Source organism: Pinus tabuliformis, chromosome J (genome assembly GCF_031772625.1).
Source record: "Pinus tabuliformis cultivar Carrire ecotype Pingquan chromosome J, CPIR1, whole genome shotgun sequence".
In the NCBI taxonomy this organism is placed as follows: Eukaryota; Viridiplantae; Streptophyta; class Pinopsida; order Pinales; family Pinaceae; genus Pinus; species Pinus tabuliformis.
In genome coordinates, this window is record NC_142295.1 from 872,114,019 (window position 1) to 872,128,847 (window position 14,829).

Genomic DNA, 14,829 nt, shown 5'->3' on the forward strand with positions numbered 1-14,829 from the left:
TGCTTCAGGACCCCTAGGAGCTAATCCACAACTCTAGGTGCCTAACCCCTGAGTTAACCTAACATTTAGATGAATTAAACCCAAAGTCGCTCCCATGACAAGGCATGCATGCAATTGTAACCCTATAGTCGCTCTCACAGGCTTGTCTGCCAACGACCAGAGGCCAAAACTGTCAATGCTATGCCAACAACTCTGAGATTTGAGCCACTTTTTTAGGCCCAGAGCCCAGGTCACTGCCCAAAATTGAACCATCTCTTCAAATCAGTAAAATAACATGGAAATGATAGTACTAGAGAAAAAACTTGTTCAATACCTTGATTGGACCCCTACTAGCAAAAACAAAAATTTTGTCAAACACTTAGTAAATATGCAACCTACAGGTGTAAATAACAGATATGAGCATAAGGGTCTCATACTTATTTGAGATTCACCATGAAGCATTGTCTCCTTATCACATTGGTTTCCATTTCCATCCATTAAGTCATATATACATTGATCATTCGATAACAAGTAAGAACATGAAGAGAACCACTCATGGCCGCTATCATAAAACATGTAAATAACCAGCATAATAGGGACACAAATACAATTAATGAAATCACAACCATATAAACCAAATATAATCCATCATAATGTTCATAGAGATACAAGGAGAAATAACCTTTCATTAATGATGAAAAATCCAAACCCAGGATTGGACTTCTACATTCCACCGGACCGTAGAATGGATGATCCAAATCTCTCTTCAGCCATTCACCCTCGTGCCATATTCCAAGCATGAATGTGTCATCTCATAGGACACAACAATCAAAACTCATTTAGGGCTTCCAGAGGCCATCCACCTCAATCAATCAAACAATGATTCCACCTCATGGTCGGACATCACGAAACCAACATTAGATCGGTCTCTATCCTAGCCTTCCAGGGCTCCAGAGTGTTTGTTCCAACCTAGATACTAGGACTAGTAACTCAACCCATGGGTGCTGCAGGGCTCGAGAGAATTTGTCCAACCAAGGCTCGAGGACTAGTAACTCAACCCACACCTATTGTCGGGCTTCCAAAGCATTTGTCCAACCAAGGCTTCCAGGACTAGTAACTCAACCCACCAAGGGCTTTTAGAGCATTTGTCCAACCAAGGCTTCCGGGCTAATAACTCAAGCCAAGTTGTTATAGGCTTTCAGAACATTTGTCCAACCAAGGCTACGGGACTAGTAACTCATCCGAAGCCGTTACAGGGCTTCCAGAGCATTTGTTCAACCAAGGCTTCCAGGAACTAATAACTCAACCCAAGCTAAGGAAACATGAGATCCAACCAAAACACAACAAGGAAAATGAACCCACAATCACCATGGCAATCCAGGAAATGGAAAGGTTAGGCAATCCATTGTCAATCTCGACATATCACAACCAAAAAACCACATGCATGCCAAAATTAGTGAAAGAAACATACATGCAACTCGGTACCTGCAAGCAAATTTGATGTAGCTATTAATCTCGATGCCTTCTTGCACTTTCCTGCTCTTCCTTTGCCTTCTTTCTCCAAGAATCCAAGTATGCCACACCCACCAAGAGTGCACCAAGAAAAATCTAAGGCTCCAAGAGTATGAGAGAGAGATAGAATAATGAGAGAGCTCCAAAACTGAATTGACCAAGTCCCGTCCACTGATCCTCAGAAGCCTTTCTATGAATGAGGCCTCTATTTTCCTCATTTTCCATTAATTTTCTTCATTTCCATCCTCACATGCAACCTATGACCTTTCACCTTCCTTTTCTCCTAATTTCCATTATTTTCATAAATAAAATGCCAATTAATGCCTCTTTGCCTTTCTAAACCTTAGCCATTCCCTTAGCCATAATAGACTAAATCAACACCCATTAGGATGTTTCCCCCACCATTCAACTTGGAATACATGTCCCATCACCGTGGCCTTATATATTTTTACATGGATTTTTAACCAGGGCTGTTACAATAGGGCCAAATCGGTGACTCATAAATAGATCATATGTGCTTCAACAATTGAGTGATGAGGTCAAAGAATTAACTCTTTTGGTCACTTTGTTGACCCAGTTTTTACCATTTTATCTCTTAGAAAACCATCATAACTATCATTTTCATACTTTAATGCCATCATCTATGCATACAAATGCTACTTGAGCTACAAAGGTTACAAGCAAGGATTTTTAAATGTAATATGTCCATTTTTCTATTGTTTTGTATGTTTTCTTTGTAAATGCAAGTTAAAAATGTAATCGCTGCAGAAATTGACATATTTTGTAGTTGCTCTCTAGTTTTGTAGCAAAATTGCAGGTTGGCATACTCTGAGAGGCAATCCAATGAAAGTAAAGGATGGAAGATGTGGCAAAAAGTCTTGGGAAGGTTATCCACTTATTAGGCATAGTTAAAATGAAATTGTGTCACCAACACAACTTAGTAAATTCCTTAGTCAACAAGGCAAGCAATGACAGATTACGTAACAAGTTCACATGGCATTGTGACAAAGCACTATGGAATCGTGACGGTGCATCATGGAAAAGCATCGTGGTATCATAACAAAGGATCGAGGGTAGATAATGATGGATGAGAAAGGATCAAGGGCAGATGATGATGGATGAGATTAGATATGATGAGAAATCCATGCCTATGATGGTCAATAGTTTGATCTCCATGATCCACAAAAATCTGCGTCATTAGTACTATGTTCTAAATTATAGCAATAGGATTATGAGTTTGTTGTTGTTTTAAAAACTATATAGATATTGTAGTTCCTCCACGGAGGAACAATAGTTAAGTTTTATTTGTATGAACTTTATGCCATTAATATAGTATTTCTTTTACTCATATCTATGCGTATGAATTCTCCATGGGTAAATGCGTGTATGAGTTAAGTGAACAACCAAGTTCTAAAGTCTCTCTAGTGTGTGCGACCTAGCCAGGAGGGCCCCTTGTGCCAAGCGTATGCAACCACTTATTTAAATGAATTTATTTATTTTTAATAGTATAATTGTGCTCATTTTGTTGTCATTTTACTATAGTTTATGTTTACAAAGACACTACTTTGTTTTACTATTTTTTGCTCATAGTTTGAAATATTTAATGGTAGTTTTAACAGATACCAGTTTAAATATAAAGTGGTCACTCAACTTAGAGATTTATATTAGTTTACTTTCAATTTAATGCAATTACTTTCTCACATGTATGTCAATATAATGAAGTCTAATCACACATATCTTTCAAGTGAATAGGAATTATTCTTTGAAGCCACCAACAATTATAATCTAAATTCTTTAGAAGTTTGTTGTTAAATTATAAAAAATTATCTACATGATTATGAAGATATATAAGTGTTTTAGAACCATGATTATATTGAGTTAGCTAGTTGTCAAGTTCTTTAGTAGACTAGCATCTATTTTCAGTGTCAATTTTTATTAGATCATATTAGAAGCCAAATCCTAACATATATTTTTCTTTACACTTCACAAGCTTACAAACCTAGATTGATAATTTAATGTAGCGAAATTCTAGTACAATTGAATTGACCAACATTTTTGGCATCGTTGCCAAGGAAATGTACATAGGATTTAGCTTTTAATTTAAGTTTCTTTTTATACAACCTTGGGTAAGGATAAATGGTAAGATGAGAGGTAAGAATTTGCACATCACTATAGTGAGGTTTCTGATAAACCTTGGTTGTTTAATTTTAATTATCTGCATAAGAAATCATGATAAATAGAATTCATGTATAAAGAAAGAGATTCAAGAGGTAGATTCATTAGAGGTAGAACCACTTTAACATGATCACCTACCACCCCCACTAGTTCAGGTGGTGCATTAAGAACCACATCACATATTCTCACTGTTGCAGGTAGAAGAAAGTACCCAGAGGTATGAAGATTTGAAATTAGAGCTAGAGAAGAACCAACATCTTCAACATAAGCAATTATCTTTCTCTCTCGTTCAACAAAAGAAGAAATTGTTGCACATGAGCTTGAGATACCTATTGAATAAGAAGAAGGAAACTTCTTTGGAAAACCAGTAATTGAAGAACCAATTGAGGAAAATATGATAGAAGAACCATAATCTCTTAGTTATGAAGAATTAATGGCTAAAGGAGGAGAGGTAATATCTCCTAATGGAATTGGAAATGGAACAAGACTATTAGGTGGAGGGAGAGGTGATAGAAGACCTCCACGTAGAGGAGAAAGAATACCACCACCTAGAGGAGGAAGAGGAGGAAATGGAGATAATGATAATGAATAAGATGCATATGGTTTTCCTATTTAGGATACAAATACTAACGTCAACATGGAAAATATTTCTCCATCAATACTTCCAATTTTTCATGGTATGCGAACTGAGGACCCAAATTTTTTTCCTTTTTCCTTTTAAGTGCTTTGTAGAACTTATGATTATTTGCAAGATGCTCAAAAATTAAAGTTATTTCTAGCTACATTAAAAGATGGGTCATTAAAATGGTTCACAGGATTAGGAAAAAAGTCTATAATATCATGGGATGCAATGGGACATCTTTTCTAGAAAAATATAAAGATTATTTCATTCTAGATGACCTTAAGGAATAAATTTTTAAAATGAGTCAAAAAGAGGATGAAAATCTTGAAGATTTTGTGGAAAGGTTTGTCTATAATTTTTAAAAGGGAAAAGTAACATAAATTAGGATTTAACACTTTAAAAACCCTTTTACTTCAGGGAATTAGAGATGAATGGATTGATCTCTTGAATTTGATGGGTAAAGGAGATGTATCCCAACTTACTTTTGAAGAAATTTGTGAATTATGCAAGCATATATCACAAGGAAGAGCAAAATATTGTAATGGTCCTTGAGATCCAACCATGGTTAGAGTAAGTAAATCTACATTTGGTATGGTAAGTAGAGCTAAACTTGGTCATTTGTTAGAAAATTTTAAAATTTATATTCTTGGAAATTTAAGTGAAAAATTCATATGCTAAGAGTTCAAAATAAATAAAAGGCCAAAAATGTTGCATTATCTATATTTTTTCCTAGATGTAGAAAAAACACCCTTTGAGAAAATTTCCCCTGGGCAACATTGAAACATGTGTTATTTGGGTAGAAAGACACGCGACAAAGGATTGCCCATCTCTACCAGGATTGAAAGCAGTTTATCAAGAGGATAATGGAGAAAATGAAGCCTTATAACAACTTCTATTTTTCACACCAAGAAGACCTTGGTAGGCTCGACAAAATTTTCAAACAAATATGATTTCCCCTGTTGATCTAAATGACATTCATCTTGGATCAGGAAGAGTAATGCAAAAAGATTCCTTGTAATCATCAAAGAAAAAAGAGAGGAAAACATTCCAAATAAAATAGATGATACATTAATAAGACAACCTTCCCCTATTCCTCCAATAGATCAACCTTCCACATCTTCTCAAAATCATCCTTTTCCAGAAAGATTAAAAATATATGAGAATGTAGAAAAGAAATTAATACCATCAGACTATGATATGTTGGATGAGTTAAGGAATGTTTGAATTCAAATTCTTTTATTGCAAGCAATAAAATATATATCCATATATGTAAAAACGATAAACGAATTATGTATAAAAAAATCAAGAAGAAAAATAAAAGAGACTCATAAAGTACATCTAATTGCAAAGCTAATAGATATAATGATGGGAAGAGCTTACATAATTTTTTTTTTTTAGTTCAAAGAAGTCTTATTGTGAAAGTTCATATTAATAATATTGAAATTCCAAATATGTTGATTGATCTTGGAGCAACTATAAATTTAATGACCAATAGCCTTATGGATGAATTACAACTAAGCAATCTTCGATATACACCAACTGTGTTACAATTAGCAGATAGGTCCACTATAAAATCAAAAGGTGTACTAGAATATATTCTCGTGTCTTTGGTGTTATGAAACCAGCTCAAGAAAAGATAGAAAAGATAGATCAACGCCTTAGAATTCAGCCTCTTCGAGGGGGCAACCTCCTTTACATTACATAAATGAACAATTCTTGGATGATTCAAATGACAAAACCTCCTTTCTATATATAGGAGTCTAAGGAGTCACAATATAACCCAGCCGACCTAACAATAATAATATAAAGCCACAAAAATAACAATAGAGGGATTCTATGGGGCATAGTAATAACAATATGGGGGAAATAGGGGCACAACAATATTAATAAGGGGTATAACTACAATAGTAATGGGGTAATCACTAGTATTATAGGGACCCAACATGCCCCTCTCCTTCAAAAAAGTGTTGTCCTCAACACTTGAGTAGTTCTGGATACTTCTGTATAAAATTCTCATCCTCCCATGTGGAATCTTCAGCGGATAAGTTCTTCCACTTAATAAGATACTCCGAAATTGATCAATTTCGTAGCTGTCGAGTTCTTGTTTCTGTGACTGCTTCCGGTTCCAATATAATTTTTCCTTCCTCGTCAAGTTCTGGCAATATTGTTTGAACTGGGAGCTTGTCGCCTATAACCTTCTTTAAACATGAAACATGGAAAACTGGTTGCAATCGAGAAGCTGCAGGAAGCTCCAATTTGTATGCCATAGTACCAATCTTTTGCAACACCTTGTACAGACCATAATACTTTGGTGATAATTTATTATCCTTCTTAGCTTTCTTGAGGGACATTTGCTTATATGGTTGTAGTCGTAGGAATACCCAATCACCTACATCAAAACTTCTTTCACTGCGATGTTGATCTGCCTGTTGTTTCATTCTATTTTGTGCCAACACGAGGTTATCCTTTAAGAGTTGGAGGACTTGTTGTTGATGTTCGATGTGATGTTCCATAGCCTGAACCTTAGAATTTTCTCTTAAATATGATGTGATGGATGGTGGTTGATACCCATAAAGTGCCATAAATGGGGTCATTTTTGTTGCTGTATGGAAGGAAGTGTTATACCACCATTCAGCCAGAGGCAACCATTTGACCCATTGTGTTTGTTTATCAGATACAAAGCAACGAAGATATTCTTCCAAACATTTGTTTACTATCTCAGTTTGCCCATCGGATTGAGGATGATAAGATGAGCTATGAGCTAACTGAGTACCAAGACAAGAAAATAATTCTGTCCAAAAGTTTCCAGTGAAAATGGGATCTCTGTCATTTACAATAATCTTTGGGTTTCCATGTAGCTTTTGAATTGTTTCCATAAATGCAGTAGAAACTGTACTGGCTTTAAATGGATGTGATAATGCACAAAAGTGTGCATACTTGGTAAGTTTGTCAACTACCACCATGATGACACTCTTTCCCTCAGACTTGGGTAAACCTGTGATAAAATCCATTGAGACCTCCTCCCAACGTTGGCTTGGAATGGATAAAGGTTGTAATAGACCCGGTGTCTTAATTGTTTCAACTTTATTTGTTGGCAAACCAAACATTCCGCCACAAACTTTTGAATATCTGATTTAAGGCCATCCCAAAAAAATTCCTTCTTAACCCTGTGGTAAGTTTTTAAAAATCCTGAGTGCCCTCCTAAGGGAGAAGTGTGCAATTCCATAAGAATCTTTTGTTTTAGCTGGGAATTCTTACAGAGGTATAAGCGATCTTTGTACCATAACGAATCATTTTGACAGCTAAATGTATCAGACGTACTGGAATCTTGTTGTAACTTTCGAATAAGTGCCCACACTTCTTCGTCATTCTTCCATTCCTCCCTTGCTTCGTTTATCCAATCTGGTTGGATAATAGAAATGGGGCACAACAATGCTTCCACATCCTCAACCTTTCTTGAGAGTGCATCTGCCACCACATTTTGCTTCCCTTTTTTGTAGATGATTTCAAAGTCATAACCCAACATATTTCTGACCCACTTTTGTTGCTCTTCAGAGGATAATCTTTGTTCTAAAAAGTATTTAAGGCTATCATGATCCGTTTTTACCTTGAAGTGTCTTCCCATTAGGTAGGGTCGCCATTTCTTAAGTGCATGGAGTATTGCCAACATTTCCTTCTCATAAATAGCTTTGCTTAAAAACTTTCCCTTGATTGGACGACTTTCAAAAGCAATGGGTCTTTCATCTTGCATTAGAACAACACCAATTCCATTTCCTAAAGCATCACATTCCACAATAAAGGTTTTTGTGAAGTCCGGTGTAGCTAAGACCGGTGCTTGGCACATTGCCTCTTTAAGATGTTCAAAGGCCTTTGTTGCTTCTGGAGTCCATGAAAATGCATCTTTCTTCAATAATGTTGTTAGAGGTGCTGCTATTCTCCCATAATTCTTAACAAACTTGCGATAATACCTTGTCAACCCGAGAAATCCTCGCTGATGCTTTATGGATGTGGGGATTTTCCATTCCTTAATGGCTTTAATTTTGCTAGGGTCTACCTTAACTCCTTCATGAGATACAATATGACCCAGATATTCCACCTCTTGGACTCCAAAGAAACATTTGGATCTTTTTGCATATAATTGTTTCTCCTCCAATAGTTGTAGCACCCTGTCAACATGTTCAACATGATCCTTCCAAGAATTGCTTTAGATTAGTATATCATCAAAAAATACTAACACAAATTTTCTAAGGAATGGTTTGAAAATTGAATTCATCAAACCTTGAAATGTTGAAGGTGCATTGGTAAGGCCAAAAGGCATGACCAAAAATTCATAATGACCCTCATGAGTTCTAAATGCTGTTTTCGGAATGTCTTCGGTCTTCATTCTGATTTGATGATATCCTGAATGAAGATCCAACTTGGTGAAGTAAATTGATCCATGCAATTCATCCAGTAATTCATCAATGACAGGAATGGGGAACTTATCTTTAATAGTGAGCTTGTTGAGCTCCCTATAATCCGGACACATGCGCCATGATCCATCCTTCTTGTGCACCAATACTACTGGAGCAGAGAAAGAACTTTGACTCGGTTGAATTATACCAGCCTCTAGAATTTCTGCAACCATACGTTCAATTTCACTCTTTTGGACATAGGGATATCTGTACGGCCTGATGTTTGGAGGAACACTTCCTGGAATCAGATGAATAGCATGATCATGATCACGCATAGGTGGGAGACCTTTGGGAGTCTCAAATACCTTGGAATGATTGTCCAGGACTTTTTGGAGATCTGGAGAAATAGATGATTCCGATGTGGAAACATCTAGGGATCATAATTGTGCAATTACACCTCTTTGTTCCTTTTTTAGAAGCTTTGTCATACCATTAGAGCTGATTATCTTTCCTGGTTTCCCTGCAATACCCCTTAATTCAACTTCCTTTCCTTTCATAGAAAATTTGATGAAAAGTTCTTGAAAATTAAAAGCTATTGTACCCAAGGATTGTAGCCATTGCACTCCTAGTACAACATCAGCACCTCCCATTGGAATGGAAAGCATTGGGCTAGTCAATACATATTCTCCCATGGATAGCTTGATATTATGGCAATTTCTAGAGAAATTTATTGTTCCTCCATTTGCAATCATCACTTTGACACTCTGGTGTTGGATATAGGAAGCAATTCAATTCTTTTGCTACCTTACAATGAATAAAAGTGTGGGTGCTTCCTGAATCAATCAACACTATTACCTTTTTCTTCTTGATTTGTCCTTCTATCTTGATGGTTTGAGGAGTGGTAATTCCCGCCAATGCATTACAAGATATGGTCAGATTTATTTGTTCTTCATCTAGGCTTTGTTCCTGGAGTATATCCTCTTCTTTTAACCTTTCTTGCTCCTTTTCTTCTTCCTTTTCATAATCTATGTAGAATAATTTCTTCTCAGCACACTTATGACCTTTAGTGTATTTGCTATCACAACTGTAACAAAGCCCTTTTGCTCTTTTTTCTTCCAATTGTTGTGGTGTCAACCTTATAGGTTGTGGAAGACTAGGGGCAACAACACTTCCGTCTTTATAGTTGTGAGTGGTATGCTTCCTGGTTGCCATAATTTTGCTTTCCATTTTTATTGCTAACCTGAATGCCTTCTCTAATGAATCAAGTTCCCAAAGGCGAACATCATGTTGGATATTATCCTTTAAAGACCCTATGAACACATCAATCCTATGCTCCTTTGGAATATCTTTTACCCTTATGTTCAATTTTTGGAATTCCTCAATGTGCTCCATTATTGAACCCTTTTGTTTGAGACTTATCAATTGGCTAAAAAAAAGTGTTGCTTTTTGTATCCTCATAATGTGCTATCAATTCTTTCGTAAAAATTTCCCAAGTGATAAATTATTTACGAGAGCAAAGCCATTGATACCATACAAACTGATGTTCCAAATATAAAGTTGCCATACGTACCTTTTGTGTGTTTTGCACATTATTGAGATCGAAAAATTGCTCCATTTGTAATATCCATGTTGCGGGATCCTTGCCATCAAACTTCCTCATATCGATTTTTGGAATATGGTGGGTTTTCGATCCCACATTAGAGTCTAAGAAATCATGATTAACATTTCTTTTGTTCGCATCATGAGTTTCCTTTACTACCTTTTCACCATTGGTAAGTATTTCTTGTAGAAAATTTGTCAAATCTGTCTTCAAATCTGCCATGCCTGTCTTCAAATTTGTGTTCAAATCTATCTTCAAGTTGTCCATCTTAGCTTCCATGCCATTCATTTTAGCTTCCATGCCATTCATCTTAGCTTCCACGCCATTTATCTTAGCTTCTGTTAGCTTTTGTGACAGTGACATTTGTTGCACTTGTTCTTGTAATTTTGATATATCATCTAGCATTTCTTCCTCTTCTTCATGAGTCATGCTCGAGCTTTCAGGTTCATTACTTGGTGTTTGCATTTTCTTTCCTCGGGGCATCAGTTACCGATAATAGTGCTCTACTATGCCCTTTGAATTCCTTCAAAATAAATTTTCAAACCAAGCTTAAGCAAAAATTTAAGAAAACCTACACACCTTTTTTCACTTTGTAGGAGCTCGATATTGCCTCTGATGTATCTCTGTACTTTCCGATCATCTAGTTCTGAATTTGTGACCTACAGTAGCCCTCTATGTCCTCTTTCCAATGCCACAAGTCTGACCCAATTTAGATTCTCCAAGGAAGAGTTATGCGAAATCTCCCACAGTGACTTGATTATAGACTAGTTCAGTAGAGCGAACTTGTAGGACGTGCCAGAAGTCACTGTTTCGACCTTTGGATATGAAAAATGCATACAAGAAACTAAAGTCTGTCCTCTTTTTGTACCTTCTTACGAAATTTCAATCCGATCCCCAGAGAGAAAGTTATGACTATTTTCCCCAGGTCACCTTTTTGGAATGTAATTCAGGAGTCTGCAAAAAGACCAGCTTCCTTGGATCATATCTCCGCAAATATAGCGCGCAAAGCTCTGAAATTCGGACCAGAGGTGTAGCGCGATTTCTTAGCAAATGGGTTTTTTTTGCAACTTCTGAAACATCGCAGAAAAAAAGTTATAGCAAAAATGCCACGATGACCTGTTTGGAGCAGCGAAACCATAGAATCCAAAGCTCTGATACCAAATGTTATGAAACCAACTCAAGAAAAGATAGAAAAGATAGATCAACGCCTTAGAATTCAGCCTCTTCGAGGGGGCAACCTCCTTTACATTACATAAATGAACAATTCTTGGATGATTCAAATGACAAACCTCCTTTCTATATATAGGAGTCTAAGGAGTCACAATATAACCCAGCCGACCTAACAATAATAATATAAAGCCACAAAAATAACAATAGAGGGATTCTATGGGGCACAATAATAACAATATGGGGGCAATAGGGGCACAACAATATTAATAAGGGGTATAACTACAATAGTAATGGGGTAATCACTAGTATTATAGGGACCCAACATTTGGACTCTTGGGAATACCCAATTTATTTTATGGTTCTTACACCTAGAACCAATATGGGAGGACATCCATTAATATTAGGAAGGCCTTGGTTAGCCATGACTGATACATTTATTAGTTGTAGATATGGTGATGTAACAATTTCTAATGGAAATGCAACAAAGAAGTTTACACTTTATCCTCCTACCAAAGCAATCAATGTATGGAATATAATGAATGTACTGATGATGAAAATGATCTTGAAGTAATGCAACATGTCTTAACAATTTCACAAATAATGTCTTTCAAACAAGACGATGAAGAAAATTAAATAATACATCTTATAACAATTATGATTTTTAGCATGTAGATTTTCATAGTCCATAATATGATGATGAGAACTTCTAGAACATTGTGTTATTTCATTGTAGCGTCTGACGTTTTGGGTGAACACTTCACCCATCTTTAGGGATAAAAAACTTAGATAAATGATATAAAGAATGCCATACCAAGCATAAACAGAGATTGATTATGACTATTAAGGAGGAAAATATGAAATGAACGTTGATGATTTTATATATATTTTTAAACGAAATAGGTAGAGATTTGTATTATTAAGAAAATATCGATTATAAGGCCATAACCTTTACAACTTCCAATCTTCCTTGTGGGTTTGGGATTGAGCATGAAAGCTCAATCCAAACCATCAAGCAAGTTCCCTATGACACAAAAATTTCAGTCCCTTTCCAACTAATTTTTTTTCCCAAAACCCCCAATATCCAAACACATTTATATTCCATTACTCGCAATTTTTGTTTTGATTTAGTATGACTTATTATTTTTCTTGGATAAATACTTTTCCTTTCTTCCCAATTTGAGTCCAACTCACGTTGTTTTGCATATTTTGATAGGTCATTCTTCGACAAGTGCACGTTGCTCTTCTTGAAGTTTTCCTCATCTGCCTAATCTTCCCAAGAAGTTTCCTTTCCATCATTATTTGTTGTGGTTTCTGGAGGGGATCTGTTTTTCACAAAGGTTTGCAACTTTTTTGTTTTCGCCGAGTCCAGAGAATCTTCACTGGGATGCGATTTTTCTAGAATGACTTTTTTTGCGTCTGATGCATTTTCGTTGGTAGTATTAGTTTCTATTTTATCATCTAGCTCTTTCTTATCCCGAGATTATTCCTCTTTGTATACCTTATAATGATCACCCTGAGATCCTTCCTACAATTTAGACCTTCAATATTTTTTTCCAATATTTGTTGCTCTGATGCTTAGGGTAGTTTTTTATTACATGCCTCGTTTCATAGCACGCTCTACACTAGAATGAAACATTTTCGTAGATAAGTTTTTGAACCCAGACATAATTTGGGGCCATCAAATTAATCACAATGGGAAAGCCCTTATTGAATTCCACCTCCACACAAATTCGAGCATAAGTAGTTTTATAATATTTCTTGTATCTTGGCTGCAAACAACAAAACTTTCCAAGAGAATTCCAATAGAGGATAATGATTGGAGATTCTAAATATGCAAGGGTAGGTTCATAAACCTTACCCAAACTAGAGTTGTGGAGGTTAATTTTGTTATTGGATCAAAGGTGGGAGACTAGGGCTGCATGAAGAGACCGACATTACCATAGAACTACAACACATATTCACAAATGGCCTTCTTGTCCTCAAAATTGTCGAAAAAAACAACAAAAAAACCTCAAACCATGGGATAAATATTCAGATCATCTATTAAATGAGGTTTCCATGTCTTAAAGACCCATTCATGCAGATCCGTGAACCACAGCCAAAATCCATTAAACCTGCAAACGAAACCTTGCTCTGAAAAAAATTCTCACCACTGAAAGCTTCCTCATCCAAAGGAACATTGAGGGAAGGAACTCCTTGAACTACCAGGAGGCCAAACCCAAATTTTAGAATGGAACTATATGAAACTGAAGAAGAGCTTGCGTGACTAACAACCATTCCTGCAAAAGAAACCATCTTCATCGTTAAATCACTAAGATTCACCATTAATCAGATTGCCATAGAGATTTGCAAAGAATTCCACATGATCTAAGAATAGATTGGCCAGCTAAGGCAAATCCCTACCCACCACAAGGGTTTCCAGAGCTCCGCCCATCTCCTCCTCAAAAAAAAATGTTTATGATTTTATATTATTAATAATTAATTTCACTGTTATTAATAATTAATAATTATATTTTTTGAGAAGGGAAAGGTAAAGGTAAAAATAAGGTTAAATAAAATAAAATAATAAACAAAATTATGAAATTAGGGATAAAGATAATAAATGATGGTCAAAATGATCTTAATATTTAAATGATCTTAATATTTGAAGGATAATAATTGTATTAAATTATTAATTCTTTGCATAGAATTTAATTTATATTATTGTGTTAGAGTAAGTTATAATTAAAATATTGAATTTAAGATGGTATAATATTAGTAAATTAACATAAATTAGTTTTACAATAATATTAAGCATTAAAGATTGATTAAAAGAGGAATAAATATAAAATTAAAGAATAATTAAAATTAAAACAGAATGAGAATGTAATTAAATTAAATTAAATATTTTAGAGAGAGAGAATGATAGTTAACAATAGAAAAAGGTAAAAAGTAAAGCCAAGAGAGGATTACATTAGGGTATGATGTTAGTCCCCCTCCTTCACTTGTCACTAGATTTTCCCTTTCCTTCTCCTTTATTCCCTTTTTTACCTCTCCCTTTATTCTGTTAGATGATCCAAAAATAATTTATTATCATAGGTTATAAAATTGAAATAAAATAATTATTAATTTAAGAAATTAAATTAATAATTATTCTAGAATGATTAATTAGAATTAGTATATTGTTGTAACAAGATATGACTCTCCAAATGAGTCGTATCTTAGGCTCTATTATAGGAGATTAGTTAGCTAGTTGGTTTGAATAGCATTTATTGTAAATGGACACTTGTAAGTGATCCATAATTAGAGGTAGTTAGGACATGGAGCTTATAAATAGCTCATTGTAAGAGTGTTTGGTTGTTCGGGTGTAAACTCTTGCAAATCAATTATGTAATTTT